Genomic DNA, 12,873 nt, shown 5'->3' on the forward strand with positions numbered 1-12,873 from the left:
GGGGCAGCGCCTGGCGGCGACGAGGCAGGGGCGACGAGGACGGCGGGCTCGGGGCAGCGCGGGGCGCGGGCGACAGCGGGGGCAGCGACGACGTCGGGGCGGCGCGGGGCGCGGGCGACGACGGGGGCTGCGACGACGTGCGCGGGCAACGACGACGAGGAGTAGGGCGTCGGGGCAGAGGGCGGCGTCGGCAGCGGGGAGAATGAGGAACTGAATGAAATTTTTGACAAGTGTTGTATATATAGCAAGAGCATTGGTCCCGGTTCGTGAAACCAACCGGGACTAATGCACCCCTTTAGTCCCGGTTGGTGCCACCAACCGGGACCAAAGGCCTCTTTTCAGCAGCCCAAAGGGCGGGAAGCAGCGGGCTACAAACCGGGACTAATGCCGCCCTTTAGCCCCGGTTGGTGCCACCAACCGGGACCAAAGGCCTGTGCTGCCCCGAACCCAAATATTTAGTCCCACCTCGCTAGTTGAGAGGGAGGTGCACCTGTTTATAAGCTGCAGTGCGCCTTCTCTCTCGAGCTCCTCTCTAAAGCAGGCTTTCGAGCCTAACACTGCAATCTGTGCCTGTGGGCCTACTGGGCCTCCAGCGGGCCTGAATCCTGGCCCATGGTAGGGTTTCTAGTCATATTCAGACCGTGGGGGCCCAGTAGGTGGCACTTTTTTTGTATTTTTGTTTTTTTTGTTTCTACTTAGAACTAAATACTTATAGTTTTCTAGTGATTTCTTTTTTATTTTAGGCCACAAAAATTATAAACTTTCTGTTAGTGCCATTAGTTTTAAAATTTGAATAGTTTAAATTTGATTTTTTTTTAAAATTTGTGTGAATCACTAGTTTATGAATAACTTTACTATAAAAATTGATTTTTGAGTCAATCTTTTTCCTGCTATTTAATATTACTGTGTTTTATCATTATACTCAATTTGGTAATTTTAGTTAGTCATAACAAATATTATAGGGGTGAGCCCTATTTTTTCCAGTTTTTTTGTTTTGTTTTGTGCATTATTTATTTCCTTTTGTTTTTTGCTTTATTTTTTAATTCTTTTTGCTTTTAGTTTTAGAAAAATTATAAACTTTCTGTTAGTGCCATCAGTTTTCAAATTTGAAAACACTTTTTAGTTTTTTTGTTTTCTTTGTTGCTTTATTTATTTTATTTTGTTTCTACTTACAACAAAATACTTATTGTTGCTATTTTTATTTTTGTTTCCAGTTTTTTGTTTTGTTTTCTGTATTATTTATTTTCTTTTGTTTTTTGCTTTATTTTTTAATTCTTTTTGCTTTTAGGTCAGCAAAATTATAAACTTTCTGTTAGTGTCATTAGTTTTAGAAAAAATATAAACTTTCTGTTAGTGCCATTAGTTTTCAAATTTGAATAGTTAAAATTTGAACATAGATGCACCTATAGAGAAAATTCGACCTAAATTCATAGTTTTCAAATGAACTCTGAAAAAGTTGGCATAGCATACTCGTGTGTTACAAATTAGGCATGGTATCATCATAATAGTTGCGGTAGAAAGTCTTCAGTTTTTCTTTGCTTGTGTCATTTGCCTATTGCGCCGTAACCATGGATAATCTTCATTGTTTATCAGGATGCTTGGGTCAGCCTTGACATTGAAGGGAGGAATTTCATGAAACTTTTCATAATCTTCAGACATGTCTGTCTTGTCGTCCACTCCCAGGATGTCCCTTTTTCCTGAAAGAACTATGTGGCGCTTTGGCTCATCGTATGATGTATTTGCTTCCTTATATTTTCTTTTTCTCGGTTTGGTAGACATGTCCTTCACATAGATAACATGTGGCACATCATTGGCTAGGACGAACGGTTCGTCAGTGTACCCAAGATTTTTCAGATCCACTGTTGTCATTCCGTACTGTGGGTCTACCTGTACCCCGCCGCCTAACAGATTGACCCATTTGCACTTAAACAAAGGGACCTTAAAATCAGGTCCATAGTCAAGTTCCCATATGTCCACTATGTAACCATAATATGTATCATTTCCGCTCTTGGTTGCTGCATCAAAGCAAACACCGCTGTTTTGGTTGGTGCTCTTTTGATCTTGGGCGATCGTGTAAAATGTATTCCCATTTATCTCGTATCCTTTGTAAGTCAATACAGTCAAAGATGGTCCCCTGGACAACAAGTACAACTCATCACAAACAGTGTTGTCACCTCTAAGACGTGTTTCCAACCAACTGCTGAAAGTCCTGATGTGTTCACATGTAATCCAGTCGTCGCACTGCTCCGGGTGTTTGGAGCGCAGACTGTTCTTGTGTTCATCGACATACAGGGTCACCAAGGTAGAGTTCTATAGAACTATGTAGTGTGCTTGAGACCAAGAATATCCGTCCCTGCATATTATTGAGTCTCTTCCAAGAGTGCCTTTTCCAGTCAGTCTCCCCTCATACCGCGATTTAGGGAGACCTATCTTGTTAAGGCCAGGAATGAAGTCAACACAAAACCCGATAACATCCTCTGTTTGATGGCCCATGGAGATGCTTCCTTCTGGCCTAGCGCGATTACGGACATATTTCTTTAGGACTCCCATGAACCTCTCAAAGGGGAACATATTGTGTAGAAATACGGGCCCTAGGATGGCAATCTTGTCGACTAGATGAACTAGGACGTGTGTCATGATATTGAAGAAGGATGGTGGGAACACCAGCTCGAAACTGACAAGACATCGTGCAACATCACTCCTTAGCCTTGGTACGATTTCTGGATCGATCGCCTTCTAAGAGATTGCATTGAGGAATGCACATAGCTTCACAATGGCTAATCGGACGTTTTCCGGTAGAAGCCCCCTCAATGCAACCAGAAGCAGTTGCGTCATAATCACGTGGCAGTCATGAGACTTTAGGTTCTGAAACTTTTTCTCTGGCATATTTATCATTCCCTTTATATTCGACGAGAAGCCAGTCGTGACCTTCATACTGAGCAGGCATTCAAAGAAGATTTCTTTCTCTTCTTTCGTAAGAGCGTAGCTGGCAGGACCTTTATACTGCTTCGGAGGCATGCCGTCTTTTTCGTGCAAACCTTGCAGGTCCTCCCATGCCTCAGGTGTATCTTTTGTCTTCCCATACACGCCCAAGAAGCCTAGCAGGTTCACGCAAAGGTTCTTCGTCACGTGCATCACGTCGATTGAGGAGCGGACCTCTAGGTCTTTCCAGTAGGGTAGGTCCCAAAATATAGATTTCTTCTTCCACATGGGTGCATGTCCCTCAGCGTCATTCGGAACAGCTAGTCCACCGGGACCCTTTCCAAAGATTACGTAGTGTAAATCATTGACCATAGCAAGCACGTGATCACCGGTGCGCATGGCGGGCTTCTTCCGGTGATCTGCCTCGCCTTTGAAATGCTTGCCTTTCTTTCGACATTGATGGTTGGTCGGAAGAAATCGACGATGGCCCAGGTACACATTCTTCCTGCATTTTTCCAGGTATATACTTTCAGTGTCATCTAAACAGTGCGTGCATGCGTGGTATCCTTTGTTTGTCTGTCCTGAAAGGTTACTGAGAACAGGCCAATCATTGATGGTCACGAACAGCAACACCTTAAGGTTAAATTCCTCCTGTCTGTGCTCATCCCACGTACGTACACCATTTTCATTCCACAGTTGTAAAAGTTCTTCAACTAATGGCCTTAGGTACACATCAATTTCGTTGCCGGGTTGCTTAGGGCCCTGGATGAGAACTAGCATCATAATGAACTTCCGCTTCATGCACATCCAAGGAGGAAGGTTATACATACATAGAGTCACAGGCCAGGTGCTGTGATTGCTGCTCTGCTCCCCGAAAGGATTAATGCCATCCGCGCTTAAAGCAAACCATACATTTCTTGGGTCCTTTGCAAACTCATCCCAGTACTTTCTCTCGATTTTTCTCCACTGCGACCCGTCAGCGGGTGCTCTCAACTTCCCATCTTTCTTTCGGTTCTCACTGTGCCATCGCATCAACTTGGCATGCTCTTCGTTTTTGAACAGACGTTTAAACCGGGGTATTATAGGAGCATACCACATCACCTTCACAGGAACCCTCTTCCTGGGGGGCTCGCCATCAACATCACCAAGGTCATCTCGTCTGATCTTATACCGCAATGCACCGCATACCGGGCATGCGTTCAGATCCTTGTATGCACCGCGGTAGAGGATGCAGTCATTAGGGCATGCATGTATCTTCTCCACCTCCAATCCTAGAGGGCATACGACCTTCTTTGCTGCGTATGTACTGTCGGGCAATTCGTTATCCTTTGGAAGCTTCTTCTTCAATATTTTCAGTAGCTTCTCAAATCCTTTGTCAGCCACAGCATTCTCTGCCTTCCACTGCAGCAATTCCAGTACGGTACCGAGCTTTGTGTTGCCATCTTCGCAATTGGGGTATAACCCTTTTTTGTGATCCTCTAACATGCGATCAAACTTCAGCTTCTCCTTTTGACTAATGCATTGCGTCCTTGCATCGACAATGACCCAGCGGAGATCATCATCATCGGGCACATCGTCTGGTTCCTCTTGATCTTCAGCAGCTTCACCTGTTGCAGCATCATTGGGCACATCGACTGGTTCCTCTTGATCTTCACCAGCTCCCCCCATTGCAGCATCACCGTATTCAGGGGGCACATAGTTGTCATCGTAGTCTTCTTCTTCGCCGTCTTCCATCATAACCCCTATTTCTCCGTGCCTCGTCCAAACATTATAGTGTGGCATGAAACCCTTGTAAAGCAGGTGGGAGTGAAGGATTTTCCGGTTAGAGTAAGACCTCGTATTCCCACATTCAGTGCATGGACAACACATAAAACCATTCTGCTTGTTTGCCTCAGCCGCATCGAGAAACTCATGCACGCCCTTAATGTACTCGCGGGTGTGTCTATCACCGTACATCCATTGCCGGTTCATCTGCGTGCATTATATATAATTAAGTGTCCAAATTAATAGAAGTTCATCATCAAATTAAAACCAAAGTGCATACATAGTTCTCATCTAACAACATATAGCTCTCCAGAGAATCTAATTAATTAAACCATACATCGAAACTATGTAAAACATTTCAATGCAAAAACAAATGCGATCATAACCGCAACCAAGGTAACAATTGATCCAACGGCATAATGATATCAAGCCTCGGTATGAATAGCATATTTTCTAATCTTTCTAATCTTCAAGTGCATTGCATCCATCTTGATCTTGTGATCATCGACGACATCCGCAACATGCAACTCCAATATCATCTTCTCCTTCTCAATTTTTTTTATTTTTTCCTTCAACAAATTGTTTTCTTCTTCAACTAAATTTAACCTCTCGACAATAGGGTCGGTTGGCATTTCCGATTCATACATCCTAGATAAATAAAATCTATGTCATGTTGGTCGGCATAATTTTCATAAACAATAAATGAACCAATAGTTATAAAGATAATATACATACCACATCCGAATCATAGACAGGACGAGGGCCGACGGGGGCGGATACCAAAACCATCGCACTATATAAGATGCAATAATAAATGTAAGAAAATGATACAATTATCTATCTAAACATACAAGTAAGAATATTTTTCCTTTCAGAAAGAAGATAAGAACAAGAGGCTCACCACGGTGGTGTCCGTGATGAGATCGGCGTGGGTGATCGACGGCGGTGAAGACGGGGACGGGGCATGACGGACCGCTAACTCTAGACAAATCTCGAGGAAAATGGAGCTTGGAGGTCAAGCTTCGAGAGGAGAAAGCTTAAGTAGTGTGGCTCGGGCATTCCATCGAACACCTCATGTGCATAGGAGGTGAGCTAGAGCACCACAAAGCCCTCTCCCCCTCGGCCAGAAAAAACAGAGCAATGTGCTCTGCTCTTGCACGAGGGGGTATATATAGGCACCTCATTGGTCCCGGTTGGTGACATGAGCCGGGACTAAAGGGAGCCTTTGGTCCCGGTTCAAGCCACCAACCTGGACCAATGGTGGTGGGCCAGGAGCGAGGCCCATTGGTCCCGGTTCATCCCACCAACCGGACCAAAAGGTCCAGATGAACCGGGACCAATGGCCCACGTGGCCCGGCCGGCCCCCTGGGCTCATGAACCGGGACCAATGCCCGCATTGGTCCCGGTTCTAGACTGAACCGGGACTAATGGGCTGACCCGGCCTAGACCAAAGCCCTGTTTTCTACTAGTGAAGGATCAAAACCATTGCGTTCTATGGCCTCTACTAACTCATGAAGATAGAGATCATCTATTCTTCTCCTGCATTTTTAGTATCTGTATTTGGAATATTTGTAGATATCATAGCGTTTTGGGTCTTCTACATGAGATTGCATCATGGCTGCTAGAAAGGATTTTGGACACCATTGTTTTCATTGAAGTGATCCTGGTTTTTGCTTGGAACATTTGGATTATATTCATAATGGGCTGGTTTTTCTAGGGAAGGGCCCTACATATTTTCTTGGAAGTGCAAGTTTGTACATGACATTTCCGTTTTGGCCCATAGGGTTAAATATCATGTATATCCCAATTTGGATGCTTGGGACCTAGACTCATAGAGGTATGTTTTCTTGCTTTTGTACATTTTTCTATAGGTTGTACTTGCGGTAATTACTAATTTGTGAGTAATAAAGAACCATGGGGCTTTTGCTCCACAATAATCTATATCTATACCTAATAATAAAGCATAGGGTGCTTCTGCCTGCTCACTGTCATGTCATTTTACAGAAAAGCCCTCTCTGTTTTCTCTAAATTAACCTACAGTACACATTTAATTCACAACCAAACTGTTTTTTTCATTTTCACAGAAAACCCCCTGATATTTCAGTTAATCAACCCGCCATCCATATTTAAGGTAGCTGAATCATTTTTTGTCATTTTAACAGAAAACCCCGTGACTTTCCGGTTAACCAATCCGCAGTTTATCTGAAACAAAATTATCAATATCATTTAAATCGTAACTCCGATTTTAACATGTAATATATGAAATTTGGTTAGAAAAATGTGTAGAATCTTAATATGATGTTATTTTTAGCTGTTAAATATTTCTAGAATATTTTTTGGTGAAAACTTAATCTATAGTGCACAGTTCATTTTTCTTTCGTACCGACGGCGATCCGAACTGCAAGTAAACACCAATTAAAACAAGATTGAGAGGAAAGAAAACATCAATAACCATGCATGCACACCTCTAAAAACCTCGTGGGTAAAACAACATATTTCTCATCTTATTTAGAGCGAGTGTGCATGCGCGCGCGCCCAAGAGAGAGAGGCCTTAGGACTGAGCACATTTGAAAGCATTTTCATTGTGTGAGCACCGAGACCACCGCTGGTAATACAAATGTGATGCCACGTGAAAATAAGGATGTGGACCTATTAGGGTGTTGAGTCATAGTTATTGGATTAAGAGCGTGTGTTATTTTCTCTCCCATTGCAACGACGGGCTCTTTTGCTGGTACATACCAATATAAAAGGAACCAAATGGCCAGATCTAACAAATCCCAGCCATCAAACAGTGTCAATCCAACGACCTATATTGCTCCAATGTCAAGCGCTCAACATGTTTAATGTGCAATTAATAATATACGAAATATAAACTATCCATGTAATTAATGTGTAAGTGATATCCTACCTAATATAACATGCAATTAATTTTCTATAGAGTAATATCCAACATACAATCAAGTTTCTACCTGATATCAATGTGCACTACACGATACGTTATTTACTAGTTAGTCAAAAATGAAGAAGAGTGACACTATAGAGAAGGCGCCTGCGGCTGGTTAATGGTTGGTCTTCAGTCTATTGACCTGCCATCATAGTTTTGGTTGTCATTATGGATTTTTGGCGTGTTTGGTTGCCTACACGGTGGTAGATAAGCTGCATCAAAAATATTCTTCTACTTTGCACCGTCCTGAATTGAAGCTTACGTGAAGTCTCATATGCTTCTTAAAGTAGCACATAGCTTGGCTGAGCTAGAACGACTGAGTAGGAACAGACGTTTTCACTCATGTAGCCTCACGTGGACCATGGGATGAGAATTGTTTTTCGTGCCAAGTTGCATCCTTCTCTCACAACACTTGCCGGAAGCCGACACAACCAAATAAGAGGCCATGAAAGCTACTAACCACTATACATGCAACCAAACAGTATGTGCACCCAGTTTTTTGCACCGTTTTATTGATCCAGACCCTATGGGTCCGCATCATTTAGCGCACGCAACCTATGAAAATGCCTTGTAACCAAACAAGCCCTTTGGTGGTGTATGATGTTCTTTGTCTAGGTGTCCTAGCTATGGTATCTTTTTTTTTTGCGGAGACTAGTTGTGTCATCCTTGTAATGTGTTGATCCATGTGTATGCAATTTATGTTGTAGCGTGTTAGGAGAGTTTGTCGAGCCACCCGTACGATCGTCGGGTTTCATGCTTTTGGAAATAAAAAAATCACTATAGGTCATAAAACTTAAGCCGGTTGACACTTTAGTACCACTACTTCAAAATACCCGAACTACGGTCTACGTACATGCGCACAGGGTTCACTTTGGTCCGTATGTATGATTTCGTCTACGTATTCGCTGACTTGGCCGAGTCAGCGGCCGCCAGCTTGGCTTTGACCACCACTCGGTCGTGCCTGGGTCAATACTAGTCCGTCCGGGGTGGTTTCTGCAAAATCGCAAGTACCTGGTCGCACCTGGTCGGACCGACCGCGCACCTGGTCGGACTGCTCGCTTATCCCCTCGCTCTCCTCTTCCTCTCCTCCAAACCCTAGCCCAACTCCCATCCCCGTTGTCGCAGCCATTGCCGACGTCGAGGCCCTCCGCCGCCATAGCCATTGCCGACGTCGACGCCCTCCGCCGCCGCAGCCATTGCCGACGCCCTGCTCCGCCTCCTCCGTCCGTGCCGTCATGTCATCTTCTAGCTCCATCCACTCTGCATTGCATGGTCGCTCCTTTGCTGTACCATTGATCGGGTGCCCGGATTGCGGCGAGCAGGTGAGGTTCTACCGGTCTAGCACCGATGAGCATGATGGATTGATCTTCTACAAGTGCGTCAACCACACTAAAAGTGCCAGTTCCTAGCTTCTTGCTAATTGATTCATGCCGTGTCAACTCACTGTAGTATTGAAGCAGAGCACTCATTAAATTGGCCTTTAGGTGCTCTCCAGTAGTTTAGATTGTCCTTGGTTGCCAAATTAGTTGGTTAACTAGTCATTGCTCTGATTAATACAGTAGTTTAGAATGTATTTGTTTGCAAAATTACTGACGTAACTAGTTGGTTAACTAGTCTGCCATTGATTCATGCACTCCGAACTTTATTGTCACTTTGTAATTTTGTGTTCTCAGGTCACTTGTTATTTCTGGCGCTGGGAGCTTGAATATGTGGAGAATCTGGTTGAAACAAGGTGTCTAGTTGGTGATGCTGCTGTAGATGCTATTGGTGTAGTTGAGGACATGAGGGAAAAGATTGAGAGGCAGAGGACTGAGTCAATGGCAGGCAGAGGCACAACTAGAAGGGCATGGCTGGAAGAGGCAGTGTAGGCAGAGCTAATTATGCCAACTCCAGTGAGAATAAGTATGCTACCAAGCAGCAAATTGATATGCTTTTAGGATTAGGCAGAGAGATTGTGATGTTGCTAAAGCTGCTGATGGCTTTTGTTATAGTTCTTTGTGTGACGTGTTTCACCTTAATTATGAAGAAGTGAAGTGTTGTTAAATGAGTAGGTGTAGGTGTTCTAAGAGATCTCTTGTTCTAAACTGAGCATACTAAATGCCAGCGTAGAGATCTCTTGTTTGCTCAGTATGAAGTCTTGGTTGTAATGCTTGTTGTAATGGATAATATGTCAGTAATATGAAGTCTGATTGACCTAATTGCTTTGAAATTACTGACAAATGTATTTGATGTCAGAAGTGTAGTTAAACTAATTCTGACAGAAGTTTACCTAATTCAAATTCTGTCAGAATTGTACTTAACTTAACCTCATTGCTTTCAAATTACTGACAGAAATGCTTGCATAACTAATTTCTGACAGAAATGCACTTAACCTAATTAGGGTTAACTAATTGCTGATAGAAATGCACTTAACTAATTGTTGTCATAACTGAACTAACTTATGTTAACTAATTGTTGTCTTAAATGTAACTCATGTCAGCCCAGGTCCCCTTTCTCAACACAACTGAACTCAAAAGCAAGAATGTACTTGCACCTGCTACAAACACCCACCCAGCAACTTGCACTCTACATGTAGCTTTGGTCCACCACCAGTCCACCACCACCACTAGATCCCCTTCTTCTTCCTCATCTTTCATCTTCAATTTCGTGCACCACCAGATCCCTTCTCTCCTCTGTCCAATAGAACCAACAGATCCCCTTATCATCTTCATCTAGCAGTAACAATGGTGTCCTAGTATGATCTTCCCAGTTCTTCTGAAGATTACTCTGTGACCAGCAAGGTTAGTGTGCTCCCCACCCAGTCTAGGATTTCTCAGCTAGGGTTTGTCTCTCAATTGATTCCAAATGTCTCTCTTTTGTTTAGCCACCTGCCACAATTTCCTGTGAGGAATGGAGTGGCTTGGCTACAGATCTGCTTAGCTTTAGATGTGGGCATGGATATTTCTGTGAAAAGCATGTGGCATTCGAATCTGTTGATAGTGGCAGAAGGTTTCTAGCTTGTGCACAGAAGGTTAGTAATTTTTTTTTGCATTTGGCACTGTTAAACAGGAAGTCATTTGTAGTATGTTTTAAGTTTCATCATCATGCACAGAACTGAATACTGGCAGTTAACTGAATTTTTTGTTTGGTCTAAATTGTTAGGAGGTACCTAAATGCAGATATGTTGAGTGGATTGACCCTGAGTGGCCTGATGCTCTGAAGATGAGCCTAGCTAGTATATGGACCATGTATGAAGAGGAGAAAAAATAGAGGTTTAGACAGAATGTTGTGAGTGCTGAAGAAAACTTGAAGGTTCTTGAAGAGAAGAAGAAGATGGAGAATGAGTTGAGGCATTTCAAGCTTGATTTTGCTAAGATGGTGGCTAAGAAGGAGAAGGCAATGAGCCAATTAGGCAGCACACAACTTGCTCTGACTGATCTAAAGGAAGAACTTAAGAAGAAAAAGATGACAGACAAGTCAGTAACCAACATTCATCAGGTCTTCAGGGTTAAAGCAGAGAAAGAGAGGGACCAAGCAGTGTAGGAGAGGGACCAAGTGATTCAAGAGAGGGATGATTTGAAGCATGAGAAAAGGAAGCTTGAGTACATGATTGGTGACCTATTCAAACACAAAGAGGCCACCAAGGAGAAGATAAGGAAGCTGAAGGGCATGCTGAATGAATTTGATTGAATTTGTGTCATTGTAAAAAATGACTTTGTATCTTTCCTAGAATGTGTACCTTCTGTCAAATGAACATGAACCACCTCCTGGATTTGTGTAATTTGTACTTTTTGTCAAATGTTAACTAAATTGGGTTCAGATAAGTAAATGTAGACAAGAAATTGAAGTTAACTGTTAGTGTTTCTTCTTTTGGAAAGATTTGTTGTTTTCTATGACTGAATTTTTATGCCTGTACCAAATTTTGATTAAGGAAAAAAATAAAAATTACACAAAAAGAGTTTTGCCTGGGTCTCGAACCCAGGACCTGTGGTATTGAACTTTATGGGCAATGCCAATGGGGTAAGTAGTAGTGCTTTGATTAAGGGCAGGTACTAAACTAACTATTTAGTAGTTGCTAGTGGCCCAATGGCCCACGCCTCTTTGGTTTCCTTCTCTGCTCTTTAAGCCCACCCACCCACCGCTCCACTCTCCACTCACCTCCAGTCCACCGTCCACCCATGTCCCCTCGGTTACCCTTCTACCAAACCCCACTCCGCCGTCAAGAAAACCCTCGCCGACGACGACATGGAGAACAGCCGCGCCTGGCAGGGGGTCATCGATGACCTCGCAGGCGACGACAAGGCGATGCGCCCGGACCTGGCGGAGATCAGGAAGTGGTTCCCCAGCATTGGGATGTTGCATCACCATGCGCGTGGCCTCCTCAAGGTCATGATCGATGACGAGTTGGACCACACCTGCATCGACCCCGCTGGCATCCCTTCTGCGCTCGTCATTCGCTTCACGATGCAGGAGACGCGCTCTGACGACCTGGGGCAGCGAGCCCGATGGTGTATGTACCGGTCCGCCACCGTGCTGCGGCAGTCGGATCCGTCACGTGTTGGCTCACGAAGGAGCACGTCCACAACGTCGACCTGGCCGTCCCAGCGCCTGTCAACACGGCCTACTGAGACCACTACCAGCCCGATCTCCTCGGGCGCAACGATGTCTCCGAGTACATCTCGTTCGAATCGGAGTATGACTCTGGCTCCGACGACAACTCTGGCTATGTCGCTGACTCGTCCTGGTCGACTGGCTGGGAGGAGCCCAAGGTGATTGTCCTCTGTGACGACGAGCCGGAGGTCATGGTGGCGGCGCCCGTCATCCCCGAGCCGGAGGTCCGGATGGTGGCGCCCGTCGCCGGGGAGGGTGACAAGCACCGCCCCATTGACGTCGAGCTGCTTTCAGATGTTCCTGACATCGTCAAGCAGGAGGTGGAGGTGGTCTTGGCCCTGCAAGCACAGGTGGATGTCATAGCGCAGCCAGAGAGGAAGAAGAAGAGGAAGGTGGCAGTTGACGTGGAGGTTCGCCGCTCGGAGCGCCTCCAGAAGATGAAGAACTAAAGATGAAGAAGATGAAGTAGCAGGCATGAAGAAGATGCAGTTGCAGTAGTTAGGTATGCTGAAATATACAGATTTTCAGCATATAAGTTATAAAATAGTAGTTTGTTAGGTGTGCTTGTATATTAAGCACATACGTTATTTGTAATTTCTGCTAGCTATTGTTGCTATATAAGTGTTGAACTAGTTGTTGAACTGGCTGTTGAT

At 44.2% G+C, this 12,873-nt stretch overlaps 1 pseudogene; it reads left to right on the plus strand.

Annotated features, from left to right (window-relative positions):
• The first annotated feature begins 8,865 nt into the window (after window positions 1–8,865).
• Window positions 8,866–11,299, plus strand: LOC119283450 (annotated as a pseudogene).
• Window positions 11,300–12,873: the final 1,574 nt, after the last annotated feature.

This window comes from Triticum dicoccoides, chromosome 4A, assembly GCF_002162155.2.
Source record: "Triticum dicoccoides isolate Atlit2015 ecotype Zavitan chromosome 4A, WEW_v2.0, whole genome shotgun sequence".
Taxonomy (NCBI): domain Eukaryota; kingdom Viridiplantae; phylum Streptophyta; class Magnoliopsida; order Poales; family Poaceae; genus Triticum; species Triticum dicoccoides.